The following is a 22,117-nucleotide window of genomic DNA, read 5'->3' as shown; positions in this document are numbered from 1 at the left end:
AGTCAGTGCAGGAAGCGGACGCCGGGGGACGCGAAGGTGAGTATGTAGTGTTTGTTATTTTACATTTTACACTGGTAACCAGGGTAAACATCGGGTTACTAAGCGCGGCCCTGCGCTTAGCAACCCGATGTTTACCCTGGTTACCCGGGGATCTCGGCATCGTTGGTCGCTGGAGAGCTGTCTGTGTGACAGCTCTCCAGCGACCACACAGCGACTAAACAGCGACGCTGCAGCGATCGGCATCGTTGTCTGTATCGCTGCAGCGTCGCTATGTGTGACGGGGCCTTTAGTTTGAAAAGGCACACACCTGTCTATATAAGACCTCACAGCTCACAGTGCATGTCAGACCAAATGAGAATCATGAGGTCAAAGGAACTGGCCAAGGAGCTCAGAGACAGAATTGTGGCAAGGCACAGATCTGGCCAAGGTTACAACAGAATTTCTGCAGGACTCAAGGTTCCTAAGAGCACAGTGGCCTCCATAATCCTTAAATGGAAGAAGTTTCGGACCACCATAAGTCTTCCTAGACCTGGCCATCCAGCCAAACTGAGCAATCGTGGGAGAAGAGCCTTGGTGAGAGAGGTAAAGAAGAATCCCAAGATCACTGTGGCTGAGCTCCAGAAAGGCAGTAGGGAGATGGGAGAAAGTTCCACAAAGTCACCTATCACTGCAGCCTCCACCCGTTGGGCCTTAATGGCAGAGTGGCCCGACAGAAGCCTCTCCTCAGTGCAAGACATGAAAGCCGCATAGAGTTTACTATAAAACACATGAAGGACTCCCAGACTATGAGAAATAAGATTCTCTGGTCTGATGAGATGAAGATAGACCTTTTTGGTGATAATTCTAAGCGGTGTATGTGGAGAAAACCAGGCACTGCTCATCACCTGCCCAATACAATCCCAACAGTGAAACATGGTGGTAGCAGCATCATGCTATGGGGGTGTTTTTCAGCTGCAGGGACAGGACGACTGGTCGTTATTGAAGGAAACATGAAAGCAGCTAAGTACAGAGATGAAAACCTCTTCTAGAGTGCTCTGGACCTCAGAAGGTTCACCTTCCAACAAGACAATGACTCTAAGCACACAGCTAAAATAACAAAGGAGCGGCTTCAGAACAACTCTGTGACCATTCTTGACCGGCCCAGCCAGAGCCCTGACCTGAACCCAACGGAGCATCTCTGGAGAGACCTGAAAGTGGCGTCCACCAACGTTCACCATCCAACCTGACGGAACTGGAGAGGATCTGCAAGGAAGAATGGCCGAGGATCCCCAAATCCAGGGGGGAAAAACTTATATCATTCCCAAGAAGACTCATGGCTGTACTAGCTCAAAATATGATTCTACTCAATACTGAGCAAAGGGTCTGAAGACTTATGACCATGTGATATTTCAGTTTTTTTTTTTTTATAAATTTGCAAAAATTTCTACATTTCTGTTTTTTTTTCAGTCAAGATGGGGTGCAGAGTGAACATTAATGAGAAAAAATGAACTTTTTTTTAATTTACCAAATGGCTGCAATGAAACAAAGAGTGTAAAACTTAAAGGGGTCTGAATACTTTCCGTACCCACTGTTTACCCTCTGATAGCTATTAATAGGTTACAGTCAGCCTATAAGTACAAAAGTCAAGCTTATAGGCAAAAGGTAAGCTGCAGTCACATACCTTATTGTCTACTAAGTTAATATTACCAACTCAGCTCTACTTTTTCTGCTGCTCTCTGCACCCTCCATTCTGCTGTTTAGAGGTACCTGTCAACCCACTTGTCTCAGCTACTCCTGGTGCAGTAAACACCATCAGCTCTGCTGAATCTGTATGTACCTGCAAGCTCATGCGTATCTGCTATTCCAAAGTGCTGTCTGCACCCTCAACTTTCCAGAATCAATGTGCCTCATTGCCTACTCAGTTCTGCTGTTCCTGTGTACTATGTGCACTCCTGCAGCAAAGTGCCTGATTATCTTCTCGACTCTGCTGTTCCTCTAAGAATTCTTTCTACATAAATGCTGATGTTCTGCAAGAAGCCACAATAGGGTAAGTCCCTTCAGTTGGGAGCAGTCCTTAGGCATTTTAGGAGATTGTAAAATGTTGGGATTTTCTACATTAACAATTACCGTATTTTTCGGACTACAAGACGCACTTTTTTCCCCAAAAATATTAGGGGAAAATGGGGCTGCGTCTTGTAGTCGCAATATACTTACAAATCATGCGGCAGCGGTCCCGATGCAGCCTCCCTTCCCATGCTGGTGCGGCTGTGGCTGTGCTGCGGGCACGGGCTGTGCTGCGGGCAGTGGCTGTGCTGCGGGCAGTGGCTGTGCTGCGAGGCTGTGGCAGCGTCTCTCTGGGCTCAGTGGGGGCTCCGACGGCATTTCGTCAAAGCCCGGAGGCCCTCCGCTCATCCGTTAATGGCATGTTGCGGTGGCCTCCGAGAACATGGGCGCTGGGAAAATGGCCGCCGGGCCGGCGCACGCTCAGATTCAAATCTCGTCAACGAGATCTCGTCTCCCGAGATCTTGGGGCGAGATCTCGGCAACAAAATCTGAAGCCCGGCGGCCATTTTCCCAGCACCCATGTTCTCGGAGGCCACCGCAACATGCCATTAACGGATGAGCGGGGGGGGCCTCCGGGCTTTGGCGAAATGCCGTCGGAGCCCCCACTGAGCCCAGAGAGCTGCTGCCACAGCCCCGCTGCACAGCCCCTGCCCGCAGCACAGCCCCTGCCCCTCAGCACAGCCACTGCCCACAGCCCCTGCGCCAGAGCCCAGCCACTGCCCCGGAGCCCAGCCACTGCCCCGGAGCACAGCCACTGCCCCGGAGCCCAGCCACTATTCCAGACCACAGCCCCTGCCCCGGAGCACAGTCACTGTTCTGGAGCGGAGCACAGCCCCTGCCCCGGAGCACAGCCACTACCCCGGATCACAGAGCCTCCACCCCTGCCCAAGCACAGAGCCACCAGCCTGGGATGGGATTTCCTGGAGGCCAACGCACCAGCCTGGAACACCGAAAGACCCCTGTGACCACTTCTCCACCTGTGCCAATCCCTTCACTGGTAAGCTGAATTCGGACTGTAAGATGTACCCCCATTTGAAACATTTTTTTTTTTCCCTTATTTTTATTCTGAAAATTTGGGGTGCGTCTTATGGTCCGGTGCGTCTTATAGTCCGAAAAATACGGTAAAACTCCTCCTTTCTGATAAGTTTCTGTTTTGGCCTCTGTCAATCTTTCCATCAGTTCCTCGGTAATGTCCTGTAGGGGATTGTATCTCAACCTCCTGTAACACTCTTAGTCTTTAAAAAATATACAAGCACATCTCCCTCCATCAGTCACAGTCCAATATTACAAGTTTCCCCTCTTCGTAGGTTCATTTAGACTTTGAAGGTCAAGGTACAGAGGACCAGGGAAAGATCTGCTGACGAGTTGCCCTGCTATTGTATTCCACCAGAAAGTCTCTCGAGATCATCTAAGTTCTAGTACTAGACACAAGTAAAATGTACAGTGTCTCGCATTGGGGGCGTTTCTACAATTTTTTTCTGCTAAGGTTTGTAAATGGACCCTTTCCTTCCACCTTTCTTAAATAGCTCCACAAGTCAGAGGAATTCGAGGAAGTCATTTTCCTGCATGGCCAAATCCCTATAATAATGATGATTTTCCTTTTTGTAAATGTTTTCCTATTTGTGTTATGGTCAGCATTTAGTATCTATAGGCCTCGATAATGCTATGAGGGTATCCAGATGATCGAACCTTTTACCCAAATATATATCTAACAGAGATGGGGATATGATATGGCGGGAAAAGGCCCCTACACGCATATCTGAGGAGGAGAGGGGGATGGGAGCTAATCTATCGCTCTATAACGGTATACCACGCACAGTTTCATCTACAAATACTGACGTTCTAATAAATACATAAAAAAGCTGTATCCTGCTTGTAAGTGGACCCCCTCCATAATGCTGGCCCTGCGCTGTCCCACTTGTAAATGTGACCAAATCTGAAATCATTTCATTAATTATGACCCCTCTTTTCTATCATAATCAAACACAACCTATCCTCCCCAACCCTCATGTTTCTGTTCCTTATCCTATAGATTTCACAATGTTTTCCACTGTTCATAAGACAAACACCATCTACCCTCCGACATGACATCAATGCACCACCATTCTGTAACACACTGTGTCAGCGCCAGAGAACATGATAGAATAGCACTCGATTAAAAATTAACAAAAATACTAATAAATAAAGACCAGCAAGAAGATATTTCCTGCAAGTCATATAAAACATTACAGCATAATGAGAAAAGTATGTGCCCCCTTGAGATCCAGCCTAAAGAACCCCCCATTCACCATCCGCAGGCTTGTTATGGCATTGGTGCCCCATGCGCATGTGTGTAAAACAACTCTTGCTTTTCTGGAAAGATTCTAAAGCATTTTGGAGGTGTCTGTTCCTTCATCCACAACAGCCTTCGTGAGGTGAGATCCTGATGTTGTGCAGAGGCCGGGCTCACAATCTCCATTTTAGTTCATCCCAAAGGTGCTGGGGTCCGGACTCTCCAGTCATGTTCTGCCAGCAAATCGACTCCACTTTTGTCCTTATGCACTGAGCAGAGTCATGGGGAACAGAAAAGAGTCTTCCCCAAACTGTTCCCACCACAAAGTTGGAAGCTACAATTCTTCACAGTGTCTTCTGCTGAAGCATTAAGATTAGAGTTGAGCGAATTTCTTCGGGTCCCTGCTTATTCGGCAAACTACAGAGCTTGCCGAATAAGCTGCAGAGGGAACCCGGATACATGGAGCGCGCCGGTTGATGAGTTGTCCGGCACCGCAGCTGCAGTGTCGCAGCTGTGTCACAGCACATGCATGGAGAGCCCAACACACAGGCAGCTGCGGCGTCGATCAGCTGGTCATCGGGAGCCCTCCAGGAAGCCGGGTTTCCTCTGCAGCTTATTCGGCAAGCGCTATAGCTATAAGCAGGGACCTGAAGAAATTCGCTGAACTCTTTTTCCCTTCACTTGAACTAAGGGGCTGTGGCTGATCCCTGAAAAACAAGCCTCCACCAAACTGTACAGTGGGCACAATGCAGTCAGGTGGGTAACTGTTGTGAATTTGGATTCTGGGCTCCCCCGGTGGCTACTGGTGGAATTGAACTTGTGACATCATCTTCCCTGTTCACCTGTTCTGATTAGATCTGGGTGTCGCTATATAACCTGGCTTCTCTGTTAGATGCTTGCCGGTCAACAATGTTATCAGAAGCCTCTCTGTGCTTGTTCCTGCTCCCAGACATCTACTAGATAAGTTGGACATTCGTCCATGTTTTGTTTTTGTATTTTGGTTCCAGTTCACAGCTGCAGTTTCGTTACTGTGTCTGGAAAGCTCTTGTTGATCAGGAATTGCCACTCTGGTATTATGAGTTAATGCCAGAGTCCTAAAGTAATTTCTGGATGTGTTTTGTTAGGGTTTTCTACTGACCATGAAAGTATGCTTTCTGTCTTCTGCTATCTAGAAAGCGGACCTCAAATTTGCTAAAACTATTTTCCTGCTGCGTTTGTTGTTTCATCTCATATCACCGCCAATATATGTGGGGGGCTTCTGTCTCCTTTTTTTTTGGGCATTTCTCTAGAGGTGAGTCAGGTCTTATATTTCCCTCTGCTAGCATTATTTAGTTCTCCGGCCGGTGCTGGGCATATAGGGATAAAAAGTAGGACATGCTACCTGGCTACTTCTAGATGATGCGGTAGGTTTAGTTCATGGTCAGTACAGTTACATCTTCCAAGAGCTTGTTCCTATAGAGGCTTATGCTAGTTCTCTGGCCATGGAGATCATGACAGTTTGACCGGCCCACGTAAGGGTTAAAATCCTTGGCTGAGAAAGGAGAGAAATAAGAAGTCTGCTGAGAGTTTTTTTTTTTTTTTTTTTTCCTCTGTGCTCTTAATTGGATCACTTGCCAGTCTGTCTATGCTGCAGTCTTTCTTTTTTTTCTCTCTCCTTATAATCTTTGAATGGCTTTGTGTTCACCTGTTAATAATGGATCTTCAGAGTGTAACTGCAGGTTTGAATAATCTCACCACGAAAGTACAAAATTTGCAAGATTTTATTATTCATGCTCCGGTATCTGAGCCGAGAATTCCTTTGCCGGAATTCTTCTCAGGGAATAGATCTAGCTTTCAGAATTTTAGAAATAATTGTAAGCTATTTTTGTCCCTGAAATCTCGTTCTGCTGGAGACCCTGCACAGCAGGTTGGGATTGTGATTTCCTTGCTCCGCGGCGACCCTCAAGACTGGGCTTTTGCATTGGCACCAGGGGATCCTGCGTTGCGCAATGTGGATGCGTTTTTTTTGGCCTTGGGCTTGCTGTATGAGGAACCTCATTTGGAACTTCAGGCAGAAAAAACTTTGATGTCCCTATCGCAGGGGCAAGATGAAGCTGAAATTTACTGCCAAAGATTCCGTAAATGGTCTGTGCTTACTCAGTGGAATGAGTGTGCCTTGGCGGCTACTTTCAGAGAGGGTCTCTCTGATGCCATTAAGGATGTTATGGTGGGGTTCCCTGTGCCTGCGGGTCTGAATGAGTCCATGACAATGGCCATTCAGATCGATAGGCGTCTGCGGGAGCGCAAACCAGTGCACCATCTGGCGGTGTCCACTGAGAAGACGCCAGAAAGCATGCAGTGTGATAGAATTCTGTCCAGAAGCGAGCGGCAGAATTTTAGACGGAAAAATGGGTTGTGTTTCTATTGTGTGGGATTCTACTCATGTTATATCAGCATGCTCTAAACGTACTAAAAAGCTTGATAAATCTGTTTCCATTGGCACTTTACAGTCTAAATTTATTTTGTCTGTGACCCTGATTTGCTCTTTGTCATCTATTACTACTGACGCCTATATCGACTCTGGCGCCGCTTTGAGTCTTATGGATTGGTCCTTTGCCAATCGTTGTGGGTATGATTTAGAGCCTTTGGAAACTCTTATTCCTCTGAAGGGGATTGACTCCACCCCATTGGCTAATAATAAACCACAATACTGGACACAAGTGACTATGTGTATTAATCCGGATCACCAGGAGACTATTCGTTTTCTAGTGCTGTATAATCTACATGAGGATTTGGTGCTGGGATTGCCATGGCTGCAGTCTCACAACCCAGTCCTTGACTGGAGAGCTATGTCTGTGTTGAGCTGGGGATGTAAGGGGACTCATGGGGACGTACCTTTGGTGTCCATTTCATCATCTATCCCCTCTGAAATCCCTGAGTTCCTGTCTGACTATCGTGACGTCTTTGAAGAACCCAAGCTTGGTTCACTACCTCCGCACCGTGAGTGCGATTGTGCTATAGATTTAATTCCGGGTAGTAAATACCCAAAGGGTCGTTTATTTAATCTGTCTGTGCCTGAACATACTGCTATGCGAGAATATATAAAGGAGTCCTTGGAAAAGGGACATATTCGTCCATCGTCATCTCCCTTAGGAGCCGGTTTTTTCTTTGTGTCAAAAAAAGACGGCTCTTTGAGACCATGTATTGATTATCGGCTTTTGAATAAAATCACGGTTAAATATCAATACCCATTGCCGTTGCTGACTGATTTGTTTGCTCGCATAAAGGGGGCCAAGTGGTTCTCTAAGATTGATCTCCGTGGGGCGTATAATTTGGTGCGGATCAGGCAGGGGGATGAGTGGAAAACCGCATTTAATACGCCCGAGGGCCACTTTGAGTATTTGGTGATGCCTTTTGGTCTTTCTAATGCCCCTTCAGTCTTCCAGTCCTTTATGCATGATATTTTCCGCGATTTTTTGGATAAATTTATGATAGTGTATCTGGATGATATTCTGATTTTTTCGGATGACTGGGACTCTCATGTCCGGCAAGTTAAGAGGGTTTTTCAGGTTTTGCGGTCTAATTCTCTGTGTGTCAAGGGTTCTAAGTGCGTTTTTGGGGTTCAGAGAATTTCCTTTTTGGGATATATTTTTTCTCCCTCTTCCATTGAGATGGATCCTGTCAAGGTTCAAGCTATTTGTGATTGGACGCAGCCCTCTTCTCTTAAAAGTCTTCAGAAATTTTTGGGCTTTGCCAACTTTTATCGTCGATTTATTTCTGGTTTTTCGGATGTCGTTAAGCCATTGACCGATTTGACTAGACAGGGTGCTGATGTTGCTAATTGGTCCCCTGATGCTGTGGAGGCCTTTCAGGAGCTTAAGCGCTGTTTTTCTTCTGCCCCTGTGTTGCGTCAGCCTGATGTGACTCTTCCTTTTCAGGTTGAGGTCGACGCTTCTGAGATCGGAGCTGGGGCAGTGTTGTCGCAGAAAAGTTCTGACTGCGCCGTGATGAGGCCTTGTGCCTTCTTTTCCCGTAAATTTTCGCCCGCCGAGCGGAATTATGATGTTGGGAATCGGGAGCTTTTGGCCATGAAGTGGGCGTTTGAGGAGTGGCGCCATTGGCTCGAGGGGGCCAGACATCAGGTGGTGGTATTGACTGACCACAAAAATTTGATTTATCTTGAGACCGCCAGGCGCCTGAATCCTAGACAGGCGCGCTGGTCATTATTTTTTTCTCGGTTTAATTTTGTGGTATCGTACCTACCAGGTTCTAAGAATGTTAAGGCGGATGCCCTTTCTAGGAGTTTTGAGCCTGATTCACCTGGCAACTCTGACCCCACAGGTATTCTTAAGGAGGGAGTTATCTTGTCAGCCGTTTCTCCAGACCTGCGGCGGGCCTTGCAGGAGTTTCATAATCAAAAAGAACCTAGCACTCAACTTGATGCCTTTAGCGTGAGTTTTATTTGTAGTGGTACAAAATAAACGTTTCGGTCCAACACCTGGACCTTCGTCAGTAACTACATGTGAAACATAACAAAATGTGACAATGAAAATCATAACAAAATTAGAAATATTTAACAAAGAAAGTATATACATAATGCTGAGGATAATATTTTGGCATAATTCACAAAAATGGTCAAATGTGTACTGGAGATATATGCTAGAGGGACGTCCTGAGTATCCAGGTTAGAGTGCTTCCATAGTTATAGGACAATTTTTGGGAAGTGTTGGTGCCCCAAACAAGTAAGAGAGGTGAGATACGTACCGTACTGCTGTAATAGCAAGTGAGACAAAAGGGATGGTAGACACACAGTAACGGCGTCTGTGGGCATGTAAACAGAATCCCAAGCGGAAACATGTGAGAAATGCTTAATAGTAGGTGGGTATAGAGAGTTAAAGGGTATATGGTGGACCATACCTTAAAGCTGTAATATACAGGGTCGGTACTATGGGTATACAGAGAGGGAGAGACACGCAGTGGTGGGTTAGGAAAACCTCCTATTTGTGAACCAGGAAGAAGCACTATATGCTGCTGTGAAGAATTACCTTATAGAGACCGTGGCTGGATTAGGTGGGAGCAGACGCGGATTCCACCGCTGGTCTGCCGGTGTGCGGTAGTATCGCCCTTACATAGAGATCAGGGCGGGACAAACAGTGCTGGAAAGCCAATCGGCGTCGGCGCCGCAGACCGGAAGTGACGTCGCGCTAGACTTAGCCGCTCGATGCAGCTATTAGCAGGGCTGTATGACATGGTGAGCGGATGTGACGTCCGGTTGCCTGGGTAACCGGTAAACACAGTCAGTGATAGCTGGTAATAGCGGTGTTGCAGCGCTTAGGAGTAGTGCTTGGAGTCCAGTGGTGAGAGGTCGCTGTAGAAAGGTCACTAGTAACATGCAAAAGCAGAGCACTTAAGAGAATGATAAGATGGATGCACCTAGAAGAAAAGTGCCCACATGGATATTTGTAGTGGATAGATGAATTCCTTGTTGGTGGTGATCCTAGGGGATATCCTTGTGACACGTGAGATGGTAGACCGATGTGGGTGGAAGGACGGTCCAATACAACAAGCAGAAATGAAATATATCTCAATATAAACGGTTCTAGTGGCAAAAGAGGAAAACAGAATTAGGCAACAATAAATACATATTGCGATAGTACATAGGCCATGCAATGGCTGAAGTCCGTACACATCAGTTCACAACCCCGCATAATGGGACCGTCAGTAGGCAGCATGATTCCATTGTTAGATAAAAGAGGCTAAATCGTAGTCTCTATTGAGTCCCAATGGGTGAAGTGTATCTAGGGTATGGATCCAAAATGCCTCCCGTCTCTTTAAACGGGCAACCCGATCCCCACCCCTCCTGAATGGGGGGACATGCTCAATAACCTGGTATCGTAGTTGTGTGACAGTGTGGTCCTGGTTATGGAAGTGAAGGGGAAGGGGTAACAACAGGTTCTTGCGGCGGATCGTAGATTTGTGTTTAGAAACACGGTCTCTTATTGGTTGTGTAGTTTCCCCTACATACAGGAGTCCGCAGGGGCACTTGATTAGATATATCACCCATGATGAGGCACACGTGAAGAAATCTGGAATGTGGAATGCTTTACCGGACCGAGGGTGGTGGAAAGATGAGCCTTTGAGAACATTGTTACATTGGGCACAGTTAAGGCATGGGAAGGTCCCCATGCGTGGATTCTGTAAGAACCGCTGGCGAGGTATGGAAGAGTTTGTACCCAGGTCTGCCCTGACCAGAGAATCCCTGAGATTAGGTGGACGTTTGAAGCAGGGAAGAAACGGGTTCTGAAATTCGGGTACTTTTGGATATCCTTTTGATAGCAGGTGCCAGTGTTGGCGTATTGACCTATGTAGTATATATGAGAATGGATGGTATGCATGGATGAACGGAATACGGTTGAGGGCTCTATTGGGTCGTGGGGTGGGAGGGGCTGTAGCCTTTGCCAGTACCGAGGGTGGATAACCCCGTTGGGAGAATTTGGTGGCCATCTCTCGGAGGCGTACTGGTTTGAGTTCCACGTCTGACACAATCCTGGAAACTCTCTGGAATTGTGATTTTGGGACTGAATTTTTGGTGGCCGGAGGATGGAAGCTCGTGAAATGCAACAGGCTGTTGCGGTCCGTGCTTTTTGTATATAGGTCAGTGGTTATCGTGCCATTCGGTTGTAAGATGACCAGGGTATCCAGAAAGTTAATCTGTGTGGTACTATGTGACATGGTGAAGGAGATACCCGGCCAAGCTGTATTGAGCCAATCGAAGAACACCGCGAGGGCTTCCAACGAGCCCCCCCATATGCAGAATACATCATCAATGTAACGTTTCCACATGATGACGTTGTCTCGGAACAGCGGGTGAGGGTAAATCAGACTCTCCTCAAAATCCGCCATGTAGCAATTTGCATATGGGGGCGCTACGTTAGAGCCCATCGCGGTACCACGGATCTGTAAGTAAAAATCATCCTGGAACAGGAAATAATTACGGGTGAGGATAATAGTAAGTAGATCGGTACATAGCTGTATTTGGTCTGGTGAGAGACCGGATTGGATCAGGAGCTTGTAAACGGAGTTGATACCCTCGGTATGAGGGATGGATGTATATAGATCTTTTACATCCATGGTTACCAGTATAGAATGTGCCGGGATGGGACACACATCCTTCAGTGTCTGGAGGAATGAACCCGTATCCAGAATGAAGGATTTGGATGACCTGATCATTGGGGTAAGTATCTTTTCCAGGTAAATGGCCAAAGGAGAAAGAATAGAGTCGGTGGATGCGACTATAGGCCTCCCCGGTGGTTTCTCTAGGTTTTTGTGGATCTTGGGGATAGTGTAGAATACTGGTGTGATAGGGTGTAATTTCGTAAGGAAATCCCGTGTTTTTAGGTCCAAGACCCCTAGTTCAAAATATTTGGCCAGTGTGTCCGAGATGATTTGCCGGGTGGCAGATTGGGGATCTTGTTGTAGCCTCGTGTAGACGGTAGAGTTATTAAGCTGGCGTCTTATTTCTAGAAGATAATCGGATTTATTCATTATGACGAGGGCACCCCCTTTGTCTGCTGGTTTGAAAATAAGATTACTGTCGCTCTGTAGGCCTTTTAGGGCTTGTCGTTCAATGGAGGAAAGATTAGAGGGAAAAAACAGTTTCCCCTTTCTAATGTCCTCACATAGTGTTTTAAATGACTCCTTGACGAAGCCTATAAAAGACTCCATGGCGTGTGAGCCCTGTGGTGGTCTGAAATGGCTCTTGGTGTAAAGGCCTAGACTACGAGATGATAGGGGACTATCAGATGGGGCTGTAGGGGGCTGGATGGGGGGAAAATCCGGGGAGGTAGAGAAGAATGCCTTCAACCTAAGGGACCTAAAGAACCTCTGAAGGTCCATCTCCAGGTCAAATGTGTGACATTGGTAAGAGGGGCAAAAGGACAGGCCTTTTTGCAAGATGTTGTATTCAGCCACCCCCAAGAGTCTGTCTGAGATGTTGATCACCAATGGAGTGTTCGTACCTGTGACCTCGTCGTGATCCTCCCTTGAGGAGGGTCTCCTCCTATGTCCGTGGCCGCGCCTCGTGGCCTTCTTCTCGGGAAACGATGTCGTTGGCCTAAAAAACGTGGCGGAATGGTAGCTGAGGCCCCGGACTCCTGTTCTGAGCCAGATGTCGAACAGTCGAGGGAGGTGCGTGGGCCTTGGCGTGGTACATTTCGTCGGCCTGAGAAGGATTCCTGCCATCGGTATACCTGTTGGCGCTCGTAGTCCTCTGTGTCCCTGTTGAACTTACTACGTTTCCTGTCCTGTGTCTCTCGCCGGTGTTTGTCGATGTTCCTTGTTATCTGGTCCTTAAGGCTGGAGAGTTCCTCCGGAGTCCCAGACGCGGACAGTTGGGCCTCGATGGTTTTTATAGTCTCGGAGCTGGTTGAGATCGCCTTCTGTAGATGCTCGATCGTGAGCGTAATAATATCAAAGGAACATTTGTTTAATATCTGTTCATATTTAACACAATATTCAGGAGAGTCCCGAAACAGTGTGGGACGTAGTGAGACCCGTAGACCCCTAGGGATTCGTTGTGCTCGAAGGTATTCGGAAAGTGTAGCACAGTGGAGTTCAATGTTGGTAAAGTGACGAAGCTCCCGTTCTAGATCACGGCCTCTTGCCTCTCTAGGGGGGATTTTCAGAAAATCGCTATTGAAAGTGGAGCGTGCCAAGATACTGGACGTCTCCTCAGCATTATAGGAGAATGTGGACATGACCAGTCAGTGTGCACAACGTAAGGGAGTAACTATCATACAAAATACCGTGTGCACTACTGAAAAGGGTGGTGCTTAGGTTAGGTTCCCAAACCTTCATAGACCATAATCAAAAAGAACCTAGCACTCAACTTGATGCCTTTAGCGTGAGTTTTATTTGTAGTGGTACAAAATAAACGTTTCGGTCCAACACCTGGACCTTCGTCAGTAACTACATGTGAAACATAACAAAATGTGACAATGAAAATCATAACAAAATTAGAAATATTTAACAAAGAAAGTATATACATAATGCTGAGGATAATATTTTGGCATAATTCACAAAAATGGTCAAATGTGTACTGGAGATATATGCTAGAGGGACGTCCTGAGTATCCAGGTTAGAGTGCTTCCATAGTTATAGGACAATTTTTGGGAAGTGTTGGTGCCCCAAACAAGTAAGAGAGGTGAGATACGTACCGTACTGCTGTAATAGCAAGTGAGACAAAAGGGATGGTAGACACACAGTAACGGCGTCTGTGGGCATGTAAACAGAATCCCAAGCGGAAACATGTGAGAAATGCTTAATAGTAGGTGGGTATAGAGAGTTAAAGGGTATATGGTGGACCATACCTTAAAGCTGTAATATACAGGGTCGGTACTATGGGTATACAGAGAGGGAGAGACACGCAGTGGTGGGTTAGGAAAACCTCCTATTTGTGAACCAGGAAGAAGCACTATATGCTGCTGTGAAGAATTACCTTATAGAGACCGTGGCTGGATTAGGTGGGAGCAGACGCGGATTCCACCGCTGGTCTGCCGGTGTGCGGTAGTATCGCCCTTACATAGAGATCAGGGCGGGACAAACAGTGCTGGAAAGCCAATCGGCGTCGGCGCCGCAGACCGGAAGTGACGTCGCGCTAGACTTAGCCGCTCGATGCAGCTATTAGCAGGGCTGTATGACATGGTGAGCGGATGTGACGTCCGGTTGCCTGGGTAACCGGTAAACACAGTCAGTGATAGCTGGTAATAGCGGTGTTGCAGCGCTTAGGAGTAGTGCTTGGAGTCCAGTGGTGAGAGGTCGCTGTAGAAAGGTCACTAGTAACATGCAAAAGCAGAGCACTTAAGAGAATGATAAGATGGATGCACCTAGAAGAAAAGTGCCCACATGGATATTTGTAGTGGATAGATGAATTCCTTGTTGGTGGTGATCCTAGGGGATATCCTTGTGACACGTGAGATGGTAGACCGATGTGGGTGGAAGGACGGTCCAATACAACAAGCAGAAATGAAATATATCTCAATATAAACGGTTCTAGTGGCAAAAGAGGAAAACAGAATTAGGCAACAATAAATACATATTGCGATAGTACATAGGCCATGCAATGGCTGAAGTCCGTACACATCAGTTCACAACCCCGCATAATGGGACCGTCAGTAGGCAGCATGATTCCATTGTTAGATAAAAGAGGCTAAATCGTAGTCTCTATTGAGTCCCAATGGGTGAAGTGTATCTAGGGTATGGATCCAAAATGCCTCCCGTCTCTTTAAACGGGCAACCCGATCCCCACCCCTCCTGAATGGGGGGACATGCTCAATAACCTGGTATCGTAGTTGTGTGACAGTGTGGTCCTGGTTATGGAAGTGAAGGGGAAGGGGTAACAACAGGTTCTTGCGGCGGATCGTAGATTTGTGTTTAGAAACACGGTCTCTTATTGGTTGTGTAGTTTCCCCTACATACAGGAGTCCGCAGGGGCACTTGATTAGATATATCACCCATGATGAGGCACACGTGAAGAAATCTGGAATGTGGAATGCTTTACCGGACCGAGGGTGGTGGAAAGATGAGCCTTTGAGAACATTGTTACATTGGGCACAGTTAAGGCATGGGAAGGTCCCCATGCGTGGATTCTGTAAGAACCGCTGGCGAGGTATGGAAGAGTTTGTACCCAGGTCTGCCCTGACCAGAGAATCCCTGAGATTAGGTGGACGTTTGAAGCAGGGAAGAAACGGGTTCTGAAATTCGGGTACTTTTGGATATCCTTTTGATAGCAGGTGCCAGTGTTGGCGTATTGACCTATGTAGTATATATGAGAATGGATGGTATGCATGGATGAACGGAATACGGTTGAGGGCTCTATTGGGTCGTGGGGTGGGAGGGGCTGTAGCCTTTGCCAGTACCGAGGGTGGATAACCCCCTCAGCAGCAGCATATAGTGCTTCTTCCTGGTTCACAAATAGGAGGTTTTCCTAACCCACCACTGCGTGTCTCTCCCTCTCTGTATACCCATAGTACCGACCCTGTATATTACAGCTTTAAGGTATGGTCCACCATATACCCTTTAACTCTCTATACCCACCTACTATTAAGCATTTCTCACATGTTTCCGCTTGGGATTCTGTTTACATGCCCACAGACGCCGTTACTGTGTGTCTACCATCCCTTTTGTCTCACTTGCTATTACAGCAGTACGGTACGTATCTCACCTCTCTTACTTGTTTGGGGCACCAACACTTCCCAAAAATTGTCCTATAACTATGGAAGCACTCTAACCTGGATACTCAGGACGTCCCTCTAGCATATATCTCCAGTACACATTTGACCATTTTTGTGAATTATGCCAAAATATTATCCTCAGCATTATGTATATACTTTCTTTGTTAAATATTTCTAATTTTGTTATGATTTTCATTGTCACATTTTGTTATGTTTCACATGTAGTTACTGACGAAGGTCCAGGTGTTGGACCGAAACGTTTATTTTGTACCACTACAAATAAAACTCACGCTAAAGGCATCAAGTTGAGTGCTAGGTTCTTTTTGATTATGGTCTATGAAGGTTTGGGAACCTAACCTAAGCACCACCCTTTTCAGTAGTGCACACGGTATTTTGTATGATAGTTACTCCCTTACGTTGTGCACACTGACTGGTCATGTCCACATTCTCCTATAATGCTGAGGAGACGTCCAGTATCTTGGCACGCTCCACTTTCAATAGCGATTTTCTGAAAATCCCCCCTAGAGAGGCAAGAGGCCGTGATCTAGAACGGGAGCTTCGTCACTTTACCAACATTGAACTCCACTGTGCTACACTTTCCGAATACCTTCGAGCACAACGAATCCCTAGGGGTCTACGGGTCTCACTACGTCCCACACTGTTTCGGGACTCTCCTGAATATTGTGTTAAATATGAACAGATATTAAACAAATGTTCCTTTGATATTATTACGCTCACGATCGAGCATCTACAGAAGGCGATCTCAACCAGCTCCGAGACTATAAAAACCATCGAGGCCCAACTGTCCGCGTCTGGGACTCCGGAGGAACTCTCCAGCCTTAAGGACCAGATAACAAGGAACATCGACAAACACCGGCGAGAGACACAGGACAGGAAACGTAGTAAGTTCAACAGGGACACAGAGGACTACGAGCGCCAACAGGTATACCGATGGCAGGAATCCTTCTCAGGCCGACGAAATGTACCACGCCAAGGCCCACGCACCTCCCTCGACTGTTCGACATCTGGCTCAGAACAGGAGTCCGGGGCCTCAGCTACCATTCCGCCACGTTTTTTAGGCCAACGACATCGTTTCCCGAGAAGAAGGCCACGAGGCGCGGCCACGGACATAGGAGGAGACCCTCCTCAAGGGAGGATCACGACGAGGTCACAGGTACGAACACTCCATTGGTGATCAACATCTCAGACAGACTCTTGGGGGTGGCTGAATACAACATCTTGCAAAAAGGCCTGTCCTTTTGCCCCTCTTACCAATGTCACACATTTGACCTGGAGATGGACCTTCAGAGGTTCTTTAGGTCCCTTAGGTTGAAGGCATTCTTCTCTACCTCCCCGGATTTTCCCCCCATCCAGCCCCCTACAGCCCCATCTGATAGTCCCCTATCATCTCGTAGTCTAGGCCTTTACACCAAGAGCCATTTCAGACCACCACAGGGCTCACACGCCATGGAGTCTTTTATAGGCTTCGTCAAGGAGTCATTTAAAACACTATGTGAGGACATTAGAAAGGGGAAACTGTTTTTTCCCTCTAATCTTTCCTCCATTGAACGACAAGCCCTAAAAGGCCTACAGAGCGACAGTAATCTTATTTTCAAACCAGCAGACAAAGGGGGTGCCCTCGTCATAATGAATAAATCCGATTATCTTCTAGAAATAAGACGCCAGCTTAATAACTCTACCGTCTACACGAGGCTACAACAAGATCCCCAATCTGCCACCCGGCAAATCATCTCGGACACACTGGCCAAATATTTTGAACTAGGGGTCTTGGACCTAAAAACACGGGATTTCCTTACGAAATTACACCCTATCACACCAGTATTCTACACTATCCCCAAGATCCACAAAAACCTAGAGAAACCACCGGGGAGGCCTATAGTCGCATCCACCGACTCTATTCTTTCTCCTTTGGCCATTTACCTGGAAAAGATACTTACCCCAATGATCAGGTCATCCAAATCCTTCATTCTGGATACGGGTTCATTCCTCCAGACACTGAAGGATGTGTGTCCCATCCCGGCACATTCTATACTGGTAACCATGGATGTAAAAGATCTATATACATCCATCCCTCATACCGAGGGTATCAACTCCGTTTACAAGCTCCTGATCCAATCCGGTCTCTCACCAGACCAAATACAGCTATGTACCGATCTACTTACTATTATCCTCACCCGTAATTATTTCCTGTTCCAGGATGATTTTTACTTACAGATCCGTGGTACCGCGATGGGCTCTAACGTAGCGCCCCCATATGCAAATTGCTACATGGCGGATTTTGAGGAGAGTCTGATTTACCCTCACCCGCTGTTCCGAGACAACGTCATCATGTGGAAACGTTACATTGATGATGTATTCTGCATATGGGGGGGCTCGTTGGAAGCCCTCGCGGTGTTCTTCGATTGGCTCAATACAGCTTGGCCGGGTATCTCCTTCACCATGTCACATAGTACCACACAGATTAACTTTCTGGATACCCTGGTCATCTTACAACCGAATGGCACGATAACCACTGACCTATATACAAAAAGCACGGACCGCAACAGCCTGTTGCATTTCACGAGCTTCCATCCTCCGGCCACCAAAAATTCAGTCCCAAAATCACAATTCCAGAGAGTTTCCAGGATTGTGTCAGACGTGGAACTCAAACCAGTACGCCTCCGAGAGATGGCCACCAAATTCTCCCAACGGGGTTATCCACCCTCGGTACTGGCAAAGGCTACAGCCCCTCCCACCCCACGACCCAATAGAGCCCTCAACCGTATTCCGTTCATCCATGCATACCATCCATTCTCATATATACTACATAGGTCAATACGCCAACACTGGCACCTGCTATCAAAAGGATATCCAAAAGTACCCGAATTTCAGAACCCGTTTCTTCCCTGCTTCAAACGTCCACCTAATCTCAGGGATTCTCTGGTCAGGGCAGACCTGGGTACAAACTCTTCCATACCTCGCCAGCGGTTCTTACAGAATCCACGCATGGGGACCTTCCCATGCCTTAACTGTGCCCAATGTAACAATGTTCTCAAAGGCTCATCTTTCCACCACCCTCGGTCCGGTAAAGCATTCCACATTCCAGATTTCTTCACGTGTGCCTCATCATGGGTGATATATCTAATCAAGTGCCCCTGCGGACTCCTGTATGTAGGGGAAACTACACAACCAATAAGAGACCGTGTTTCTAAACACAAATCTACGATCCGCCGCAAGAACCTGTTGTTACCCCTTCCCCTTCACTTCCATAACCAGGACCACACTGTCACACAACTACGATACCAGGTTATTGAGCATGTCCCCCCATTCAGGAGGGGTGGGGATCGGGTTGCCCGTTTAAAGAGACGGGAGGCATTTTGGATCCATACCCTAGATACACTTCACCCATTGGGACTCAATAGAGACTACGATTTAGCCTCTTTTATCTAACAATGGAATCATGCTGCCTACTGACGGTCCCATTATGCGGGGTTGTGAACTGATGTGTACGGACTTCAGCCATTGCATGGCCTATGTACTATCGCAATATGTATTTATTGTTGCCTAATTCTGTTTTCCTCTTTTGCCACTAGAACCGTTTATATTGAGATATATTTCATTTCTGCTTGTTGTATTGGACCGTCCTTCCACCCACATCGGTCTACCATCTCACGTGTCACAAGGATATCCCCTAGGATCACCACCAACAAGGAATTCATCTATCCACTACAAATATCCATGTGGGCACTTTTCTTCTAGGTGCATCCATCTTATCATTCTCTTAAGTGCTCTGCTTTTGCATGTTACTAGTGACCTTTCTACAGCGACCTCTCACCACTGGACTCCAAGCACTATTCCTAAGCGCTGCAACACCGCTATTACCAGCTATCACTGACTGTGTTTACCGGTTACCCAGGCAACCGGACGTCACATCCGCTCACCATGTCATACAGCCCTGCTAATAGCTGCATCGAGCGGCTAAGTCTAGCGCGACGTCACTTCCGGTCTGCGGCGCCGACGCCGATTGGCTTTCCAGCACTGTTTGTCCCGCCCTGATCTCTATGTAAGGGCGATACTACCGCACACCGGCAGACCAGCGGTGGAATCCGCGTCTGCTCCCACCTAATCCAGCCACGGTCTCTATAAGGTAATTCTTCACAGCAGCATATAGTGCTTCTTCCTGGTTCACAAATAGGAGGTTTTCCTAACCCACCACTGCGTGTCTCTCCCTCTCTGTATACCCATAGTACCGACCCTGTATATTACAGCTTTAAGGTATGGTCCACCATATACCCTTTAACTCTCTATACCCACCTACTATTAAGCATTTCTCACATGTTTCCGCTTGGGATTCTGTTTACATGCCCACAGACGCCGTTACTGTGTGTCTACCATCCCTTTTGTCTCACTTGCTATTACAGCAGTACGGTACGTATCTCACCTCTCTTACTTGTTTGGGGCACCAACACTTCCCAAAAATTGTCCTATAACTATGGAAGCACTCTAACCTGGATACTCAGGACGTCCCTCTAGCATATATCTCCAGTACACATTTGACCATTTTTGTGAATTATGCCAAAATATTATCCTCAGCATTATGTATATACTTTCTTTGTTAAATATTTCTAATTTTGTTATGATTTTCATTGTCACATTTTGTTATGTTTCACATGTAGTTACTGACGAAGGTCCAGGTGTTGGACCGAAACGTTTATTTTGTACCACTACAAATAAAACTCACGCTAAAGGCATCAAGTTGAGTGCTAGGTTCTTTTTGATTATGGTCTATGAAGGTTTGGGAACCTAACCTAAGCACCACCCTTTTCAGTAGTGCACACGGTATTTTGTATGAGAGTATTGCAGGAGTTTCAGGCGGATAGACCGGATCGTTGTCCGCCTGATAGGCTGTTTGTTCCTGATGATTGGACCAGTAAAGTCATCTCTGAGGTGCATTCTTCTGCGTTGGCAGGTCATCCTGGAATTTTTGGTACCAGGGATTTGGTGGCAAGATCCTTCTGGTGGCCTTCCCTGTCACGAGATGTGCGAGGCTTTGTGCAGTCTTGTGACGTTTGTGCTCGGGCCAAGCCTTGTTGTTCTCGGGCTAGTGGATTATTGTTGCCCTTGCCTATTCCTAAGAGGCCTTGGACACACATCTCGATGGATTTTATTTCAGATCTGCCTGTTTCTCAGAAGATGTCTGTCATCTGGGTGGTGTGTGACCGTTTTTCTAAGATGGTTCATTTGGTTCCCCTGCCCAAATTGCCTTCTTCTTCCGAGTTGGTGCCCCTGTTTTTTCAAAATGTTGTTCGTTTGCATGGTATTCCTGAGAATATCGTTTCTGACAGAGGAACCCAATTTGTGTCTAGATTTTGGCGGGCATTTTGTGCTAGGATGGGCATAGATTTGTCTTTTTCGTCTGCTTTTCACCCTCAGACTAATGGCCAGACCGAGCGGACTAATCAGACCCTGGAGACATATCTGAGGTGTTTTGTGTCTGCTGACCAGGATGATTGGGTTGCTTTTTTGCCATTGGCGGAGTTCGCCCTCAATAATCGGGCCAGCTCTGCCACCTTGGTTTCCCCGTTTTTCTGTAATTCGGGGTTCCATCCTCGATTTTCCTCCGGTCAGATGGAATCCTCGGATTGTCCTGGAGTGGATGCGGTGGTGGAGAGATTGCATCATATCTGGGGGCAGGTGATGGACAATTTAAAGTTGTCCCAGGAGAAGACTCAGCTTTTTGCCAACCGTCACCGTCGTGTTGGTCCTCGGCTTTGTGTTGGAGATTTGGTGTGGTTGTCTTCTCGTTTTGTCCCTATGAGGGTCTCATCTCCTAAGTTTAAGCCTCGGTTCATCGGTCCGTATAAAATATTGGAGATTCTTAACCCTGTTTCCTTCCGTTTGGACCTCCCTGCATCCTTTTCTATTCATAACGTTTTTCATCGGTCGTTATTGCGCAGGTATGAGGCACCGGTTGTGCCTTCCGTTGAGCCTCCTGCTCCGGTGTTGGTTGAGGGTGAGTTGGAGTACGTTGTGGAAAAAATCCTGGACTCCCGTGTTTCCAGACGGAGACTCCAGTATCTGGTCAAGTGGAAGGGATATGGCCAGGAGGATAATTCTTGGGTCACTGCATCTGATGTTCATGCCTCTGATCTGGTTCGTGCCTTTCATAGGGCCCATCCTGATCGCCCTGGTGGTTCTGGTGAGGGTTCGGTGCCCCCTCCTTGAGGGGGGGGTACTGTTGTGAATTTGGATTCTGGGCTCCCCCGGTGGCTACTGGTGGAATTGAACTTGTGACATCATCTTCCCTGTTCACCTGTTCTGATTAGATCTGGGTGTCGCTATATAACCTGGCTTCTCTGTTAGTTGCTTGCCGGTCAACAATGTTATCAGAAGCCTCTCTGTGCTTGTTCCTGCTCCCAGACATCTACTAGATAAGTTGGACATTCGTCCATGTTTTGTTTTTGTATTTTGGTTCCAGTTCACAGCTGCAGTTTCGTTACTGTGTCTGGAAAGCTCTTGTTGATCAGGAATTGCCACTCTGGTATTATGAGTTAATGCCAGAGTCCTAAAGTAATTTCTGGATGTGTTTTGT

The 22,117-nt window shown here is 47.0% G+C and overlaps 1 protein-coding gene across 1 annotated transcript in view; it reads right to left on the bottom strand.

The window, feature by feature from the left end:
• LOC143817465 (uncharacterized) overlaps positions 1 to 22,117 on the bottom strand; it is a 50,339-nt gene that overhangs the window by 2,737 nt on the left and 25,485 nt on the right. The window lies entirely within an intron of this gene.

This window comes from Ranitomeya variabilis, chromosome 3 (assembly GCF_051348905.1).
Source record: "Ranitomeya variabilis isolate aRanVar5 chromosome 3, aRanVar5.hap1, whole genome shotgun sequence".
Classification (NCBI taxonomy): Eukaryota; Metazoa; Chordata; class Amphibia; order Anura; family Dendrobatidae; genus Ranitomeya; species Ranitomeya variabilis.
The sequence above is the reverse complement of the archived record's forward strand: the minus strand, read 5'-3'. Positions and strand labels throughout refer to the sequence as shown.